Consider the following 8,626-nt stretch of genomic DNA (forward strand, 5'->3'; position numbering starts at 1 on the left):
TTCCTCCTTTGTACCTTGTCTCTAAATTCCAAATACGGACACATTAAATGATTGGTGAGAAAATGGTATCACACAATTAATATAAATGACATTATCCTCTGAACGTAAGCAACATCACTGATGGTACTCTCTTGGACCTGTGGGAAAGTTCAGTCCATAACAAAAAAAGTTGCAACATCTGCTCTTTTTGGATACGGGTTGTCAGACAACAGCTGCTCACCTGCAGCAGAGAGCGTGCCTTGGTTCCAGAGCCAAGAACTCAAAATTCACATTTGATGCAACAGTGATGGAACTTCAGAGTGTTGTCAGTGTCCAAAAATACCAGAATCATTTCTCTGTATTTGTTCCCGTCCCTTATGAGTGAATGGTTGGAGGAAGTCTTTCCATCACATTACATTGTATTCAATCCACTTACCAAAGTTTTTACTTCTCTACAGAAACTCAAGTTCCTGTCAGGATGAATTGTATTTACTTTGGGCATCCCCTGGCTTTTCGTTGAGGTCTGTTGTCAGGTCTACATTTTCATTTTGCATTAGAGAGTATCATTTATAGAGCTGCTAGCACGGTGGTAGAGTCTTAGGACACATTTTAGCATAGTGTGAAAAAAATGGAGCCCTCTCATTGATTTGAATGAGGTCTCATCAGTGCCTGAACACAACACCCCCCACCGCAGAATTGTTTTCAGTCTGAAAACAGACTGCCTTATGTTTGACGGGAGTTAAATCAACGAATCAGTTTTCATTATGCTCCGGTGCACTTTGACACCTCTACAAGCCTGCACCTTACTGAGGCACTTTATGTTGTTTTTCCCCATTAATTTCTCACCCGAATGCGTTAACGTGGTATGAGTTAAGATGTGTTAAGTCCTGAAATGTTGCTACTGTGTCAGAGGGATTTTCAAAGGCACACAAAAATCTGAAGAAACTCTTGTAGAGGAGAGCATGAACTAGTGTCACTGGCAAACAGTGAAGACTGGCTGAGATGATTCCTGAAAGTGTGAGTCAGAGCAGAAATGAGAGATGTTTTATACCGTCACCTGTGTATATCTTTTTGAGTGTTTTTTTCCCACTCCCTGGAGACAAGTCAGACTGATTTTGGTCAAAAATGTATGCACTTGCCTTTCTATGTGTTTCTTTCTCAACACAATAGTGTGTGTGTGTGTCTGCGTGTACAGAGAAGCTGGTCCTATCCACTTCCTACTTAATGTTTTATGCTCTTTTAAGCGAGTCTGACAATACTGCTGCTGACAGCCCATTGTCACAGCAGCCATTTCCATTGCACTTTCCTTTAATCTCCTCTCCTCCGAGCCTGCCATTACTGGGCCGCCTTCTCGGCTCCCTCTTTTTTTCTACCACAGAACTGCGAGGTTTTACGTTCATTTACTTTGTTTTGGGGTGATATGTTTCTTTAGACCACATCAAAGTCTCCTCTCATCGCTCTTTATGCTTCTGCTTTTTCACCCTCCCATCATCAGGGACAGCGAGGGTGACATTTCACAATGTACAGTAATCTGCTAGATCAAAAAACCCTAACAATTTACTTGATGAAAACCATGAGTTAATGGCGTGCAATACTGCAACATCTAAAGAAATGTAATTAGTGGTTACTCATCACTATTTACAGTGACTCCAAAAGACATTTGTAGTGAAAACATATTCTACATTGTGTGTTTCTGCTTTGGCCGTGATGGCCCTGATTGAAAAATCTTCTACAAAATTCACTTAACTCCCAATGACTTGGCATTTTGTAAATTTGCATCAACTCTAGGGCCTGTATTTGAATCAGGCTTTGTTCCTATTTACTCCCATTTTAAGTATTAAAAAGTATATATTTGTAACATTTTAGCAAGACGTCTGCTTTTTTCTGATGACCTTCCAAATTTTATCCTGATGCAGTTTGTTGTTACTGCAAATTCAAAACTGCGTCCATGTTTAACTGCTGTTATGAGAAATTCAGGATAATGTCATTCATTCACTACAACAACAGAGTCATGTTACACTCACCACTCTGCTGCCCTGAGTGTCTCTTTGTAACAGAAATTCTTTTCTCGGTTACAAATTTTTGTTCAGTGTTACGTTAGTATTATTGAAACACTTGTTAACGTTTGAAAAAAGAGCCTTCTAGTAGCTTAAAGATCATAACCCTTACCTTTTAATTCAAAACGTCTGCAGAAAAGGTTGACTTTCATTGATAGTAGCTTTACTGCAGTTGAAAGAACAGCAAAGTAGAAGCGTTTGCAATTAATGAGTGAGAAAAGTGTTTCTGTTAAAAAGGGGAAATGAATTTAACCTGAAGTTAAGGTAATAAATTATTTTTTTTTAATCACATATGACTGAAAGAAGCAGTAAATCCTCAAGCCTCAAAAGCTGGAACCAGGGAATGTTTGACATTTTTGCATAACAATTTCAGCAAATAGTTGCCAATACTTTTTTTGGCAGCTGATCAATTAATCGACTATTTTTTAGCACTAGTCTGATTTAAATTGCTGAGAAAACAACCACCTGACCAATTAACAGACTGATTATTCCTTGGTAAGTTCTTACAACTCAGTATTTACAGACAACGATTAGCATTATTCACAACAAGTTAGCAGCTGGTTAGCAAAAACTAGTTGAGTAAAAGTCCAGGAAAGTTACTTTGAAAAAGATAACAATAAATTGCCCAGTCAAGCTAACCAGGACAAGGATATAAAAAATTATAACAATCTATTTCCTTAAATTTTCTTAGTTTCCTGTTCCTCTCTTATTCTGCTTAGACCAGCTGCGAGCAGTCGCTGTCAACGACCTTGCTCCATCCATCACACTAACAGGGATCAACCCTAATTGTGGGGGGAACAGACGGCCATCAGTCTCCTGCTCAGTTTGATGGACCGTCGCCAGACTTCTGTCACGGCTTTGTTCCTGCAATGTCACAAAACACTCAGAGCGTCTTTAAAGATCGGTACATGTTATTATGCAGCTGCTGTGTGTGCTGTTCAAGGGGAAGAGCAATGTACTAACAACACCAGGGTGAGGGCTTCCATCCCCACTGGGACTGTTAGGCGACACAAAATAAGTGCACTTAATCACCCCCCCCCCACACCCACACCCGGGAAAAAAGCCTTCACTGAATGTGCTGCATATCAGCACTGAATAATGTTGAATAACAGATTACTGTTAAATATCAGTATTAAAACCAAATAAAGATTTTGTGTAAAATAGATGTCTTTCATCAGCCTGAATCACAAAATGGGGTTTTCATAGAGCTGAGCCACTAAAAGGGAGGACGCAAGGTCCCCAGTGTTTGAGGCTGATTAAATTGATTGTAAAATGATCACTGTGTGATGAAGCACTTCGACGGAGCCAAATAGCTCTCTCTTAATGCTTTTTGGGGCTGTAAAATTACACATTACACAAGAATACAAGAGTATAGCTCCCACCAAATGTCTATTTCAGAAAAAGTATAGGTTTATTATGAATATGCTATTTGAACAGCATATTCCCTTAGCTAGAGAAGTTAATCCTTTTACTAGATTCTAAGTAAAGAGTCAAGTCTGGCGATTATGTGAACACACACACACAAACTCATGAAGCTTTTACAGCCTCTAGAGTGCATTACTAAACACATACCTGTACACATGCACGAGCAGTTTAGATGGTCGGACAGTGAGGAAGGTCTAGGAACATATTCATCGTGTGTCTCAGAGGAGGAAATAGGTCCTGCTTTTATGAGGAGAACTTTCTTAAATTTCACCTGTCTCGGTCAATATTTAGGAGAGCTCCAGAGGTGTCCTAATCAGGGGATAGCGTTCAAGTAGAGACATGCACACAGGAGAGATGCTGATTGATCACTATGTGCCTATTAAAAGACATCATTCTGGCAAAAGTGAAATCATTTATTGACGGGCCTTGGGCAGGATGCAAGAGAGAGCACATGTTCTCACAAAACGGAGGTCTCTACAACCTCACAGTGACAGGGGAAAATACCACCGCACAGCATCAAGATGTGGAATTGCAAGCTGCATTGATGCAAACAGTGGGTTTATTTATTGAAAAAATAATTAATTAATTTGTTAAAATGTACAGAGAGAGCTATATTTAAGAGATATGCTTATACTGTCACAGTGTATTTCCCAACTCTGAGTGATATTACAGCTATAATTCTCCCCATCTGTAAAGGCACATAAGTTACCAGGAGTCACTTATGTAGGAGTACTGTGTACTAATATAGGCACTGTAAAGTGATTAAAGTCATGCAGCTGAATCAGAGTAGGTTGATTAGATTTGCAATTATATAAATTGATTGTTTAAACCATGCAAGCGGCTTACCAGTGTTTACTTATGTACAGACTGTGAAGACAGATTTCCCCTGTGGACAATAAAGACTATCTATCTCTCTCTCTTTCCAGCCTAATGAAAATGGCTTATTGGTAAATGTAAGGCTTCGTAAATGACTCATGTCTGTGGGGATATTTTTAATCTTAGGTTAACTTTCAGCATGATCCCTTGGAGTTATTATGAGGCACTGATAAAAATGGGCCCAGATCTGACACAAAAAAGATCCATAAGGTTCCTCAAACAGCTAAAGATGTTGCAGAAAACGCTCAGTCGGGGGGCGGTAGACAATTTGACTATGTAACTTAAACAAGGAGTGCAAATATAACCTGTACTCAGGCCTGGATTCTGTTCCATGTTGTATGCAGATGTTGCTGTTGTTCAGGAACACTAACCCCTAAAATCCACTGATAAATAAAACACTCTGTGGAGACTCCCGATCATAAAACAACAATAAACACGGTTAAAACGGACACAAAAAGAAATAATTTAACTACGTAGCCTACTTAATCATAGTAGAAGCACAGAATGCAAACACTGATTACCAAATCAACAAAATCTAAACATGTCAGCAAAATCAGGTAGGCAAAACGCTCTTCTGAAAGGCTCGTTGTGGGATAGGCAGCCTGAAGTTGACGGAATGAAACGGGGTCACAGAGACCTGTGAAGAAGGTAGTCCAAGCACAAAAAGGACCAATTAATAACAAGTCAATATTGTGGGACAGGCTGCACGCTCCGCTGCTGAAACGCTTCTGAGATGCTTCCAGTGGACTTTGACTGAGGACGGATTGAAAACGTGGCGCAGCCGCAACGCGCCATAGCCGGAGTCAGTGGATTCCTGGCTTAACTGTGCAAAGAAAAGATGAGGCCCTGTTTAGCACTACAATAATCCCAAAAACATTATTATCACTCAGCTTTCCTTCCCTCAGCTTGAATGGAGATGAAATCCCTTGATATATTAACTATGACTTTTGTGCAAATCAGTTGTAATGTTGAACAGCAGCCTTTATAAAACACTCCCATTGATCATTTCGATCATGTTTCATTACGAATCCTAGACTGCATGGCTTACAGCTTTTGTGCTGGTAAGTGCTTCCTTGAATTTCATTTCAGTGTAAATCATTTCACTCTTTGTGCTCAACATCTTATTTTGCAATATAGCAATACCTTGTGCGCTAGTAATAGGTTAATCTGGAGAAAGACACCTGACTTGATAACATTCATGCTCACAGTGTAGGATATATGGTGGGGACTAGGGCTGTGCGATATGACAATATCTTCGTTTGACGATAGAAAAACGCTTATTTACAATTATTCTCTATCGTTTATTTCGTTGTCGTCCTCACAAATTCCACACTTTACCGTAATATTTAGGTAGGAAGGGGAACGGCGCTTTGCACCATGGTGAAGTTAGTGTTACATTGGATTTAGACATCTATTGAATGTCCAACGTAAAACTACAATCCAACTTGAAACTAACTTCACCGCGGTCCGTTCCTCCACACGTGCCGGTGTTGCAGGGAAGAAATTTGCATTAAAAATAATGGACGAGCCATACAACACTATCCAGCAGTGCCGGCGGGATGTGTGTGTCAGTCAGGTAACATTAAATGACTTGCCCACGGACATACAGCTTAGTTTATAGTTCGCCAAGCCCTGCTGTTGTTGTAATGTTAGCTGTAGCAGCAGCAGAGTTGTGAGTGTTGCTGTCTAGCTCAAAGTGAATTATCCAATATTTTACTTGTAACTGTATTTTTAAATAGTTGTATTGCTACATTTACTTAACGTAAAGTATCTGAGTCCTACTTTTTTCACTACTAAAGATCTTATTGCCACCTTTACCCTTATGAGTTTGTTCTCTTCTTCCAAGCTGGCCCTGCACACAGTCACAAATGAATCACAGACGAATGCAGTGATTGGGCTCAACTTATCAGATCTGTATGCACCTTAGATACTTGGTCAATCACACAACTTCAATCACGACTTAATGTGTGGTTAATGTGTTTTGTTTCTCTGTTTGGGAGTAGAGACTGTGGGAGGTCTTTTTGATTAACAGTCTCACAGGAGATCTCTGTGGGTGAATATCTCCACCTACAAATACGTGGTTCTGTGCATACGTGTGGTTGATGTGAACGTGTGCCTGATTATATCTGCATGTGCATGGATATCTGTACGTAAGCGTTTTTGTATAGGAGCACATTTTGCATGCACAAGTTACAATTACGAGGTCTACGCAGTGACCAGTAAACGGATTTACTCATTTATGAACTGACATTTCACATTAAATTTCATATTTAGTTGAGTAATTGCCGGTAACACAGCCATTACCATTTACTCTCCTCCCTAATTTGCTTTTTAATCGCACTTCCTGCAGCAGTCACTCCACAGTATGAAAATGTTGCTGTTGTTACTGATAGAATGAATGGGAATCAACGTGTAAAAAGATGAAACTGCATTTTCTTATTAATTTGACGTGAGCATATCATTAACTGGCCATAGCTCAATGCTCTGCACATGATGCGTTCTATATTTCCACATCAAATCAAACCTCACAAAGCATCGTGAAATCATACCTGACTTTATTTGCCTGATCAGAAAAGCAAAATGAAACTGCAGCAATACAAACTGAAATCAACAGAAGTGCTATGTAACAAACTACTGAAAATGCATTGCTTCTAATTTCGACCTCAATATCTTTCATAGCACACGAAACAAAGATTAGGAAAAACTTATTGCAGTAGGTTTATCGCAGCATGTTCATCACTGGTTTTAGTCATTGCTGCATTATAGGGCTTGCACGACTTTGAAAAAATATCTAATTGCTATTATTTTGTATTTTATATTGCAAGTGCGATATGATTGGCAATATTGGAGGGAATGATCATTTTTACATTATTATTCTCATTTTCACTGAAAAACATTTAAATGATTATAGTGTTATTTCTGCAAGGATATATACCCTGTATGCTCTAATGTGATCCTTCATCACCACCAGGCCACTTTTAGAGTAGGCGATAACAGACAGCGTGACTGCAGCAGTGTAGAATAATGTTTATTCAAAGCTGCTGCTGTGCAGTGTAATTTTCAGCATATTTCCCAATGTGAATATTTTTGTCACTTAAAATATCGGAGTAGAAAATCAGACTGAACTCAGATCTTGAACGCAGTTGCTGCTTCAGTTCCTGTGGTGTAACTCGTAGTTGCATGATTTGAGCGTGTGGGTCAGGTGGACTACAGTCTACGAAAGGTTATAGACAGGCCTGTCCTTCATGGCACTGATCAATCTTGCTTCTAGAGGTAGACTATATAACCGGAGTTTCCCTTTCTTATTATTGCCATTCTGTATTGTTCTTAAATCATCTTAAGAGGATTTGTATCCTCCATAATACCATATTGGTAAGGCCATTCATGTGAGTGTTGAAAGTGCAGCCTGTTTTCAAACACAGCATTGCCTGACTGTGTAGCAAGTGTTGAAGCGTGGATGAAGGTTATATATAGCCCACTCGCCCATGGAGTGAATAGAATGACAGGACAGTGCTGTACATATGCAACTCGTTACATGTACATCACATGATGTAACATGTTGTGCCAGCAGATGATGCCAACATTTCTTCACAACACACCATTCAATGAACAACAGACCAGACGCTTTCAATTCTGACTACACAGTTATATATTGCCAATGTGTATTAGTTTTTTATATATATATATATATACATACATACACACACACTGCTCAAAAAAATAAAGGGAACACTAAAATAACACATCCTAGATCTGAATGAATGAAATAATCTCATTAAATACTCCTTTCTTTACATAGTTGAATGTGCTGACAACAAAATCACACAAAAATTATCAATGGAAATCAAATTTATCAACCCATGGAGGTCTGGATTTGGAGTCACACTCAAAATCAAAGTGGAAAACCACACTACAGGCTGATCCAACTTTGATTTAATGTCCTTAAAACAAGTCAAAATGAGGCTCAGTAGAGAGTGTGGCCTCCACGTGCCTGTATGACCTCCCTACAACGCCTGGGCATGCTCCTGATGAGGTGGCGGATGGTCTCCTGAGGGATCTCCTCCCAGACCTGGACTAAAGCATCCGCCAACTCCTGGACTGTCTGTGGTGCAACGTGACGTTGGTGGATGGAGCGAGACATGATGTCACAGATGTGCTCAATTGGATTCAGGTCTGGGGAACGGGCGGGCCATTCCATAGCATCAATGCCTTCCTCTTGCAGGAACTGTTGACACACTCCAGCCACATGAGGTCTAGCATTGTCTTGCATTAGGAGGAACCCAGGGTCA

The 8,626-nt window shown here is 39.8% G+C and overlaps 1 protein-coding gene across 1 annotated transcript in view; it reads right to left on the reverse strand.

Moving 5' to 3' along the window:
• LOC123983455 (zinc transporter ZIP11) overlaps window positions 1-8,626 on the reverse strand; it is a 75,710-nt gene that overhangs the window by 12,293 nt on the left and 54,791 nt on the right. The gene's annotated exons all lie outside the window — the stretch shown is intronic.

The sequence above is a fragment of the Micropterus dolomieu genome, linkage group LG14 (genome assembly GCF_021292245.1).
Source record: "Micropterus dolomieu isolate WLL.071019.BEF.003 ecotype Adirondacks linkage group LG14, ASM2129224v1, whole genome shotgun sequence".
Classification (NCBI taxonomy): Eukaryota; Metazoa; Chordata; class Actinopteri; order Centrarchiformes; family Centrarchidae; genus Micropterus; species Micropterus dolomieu.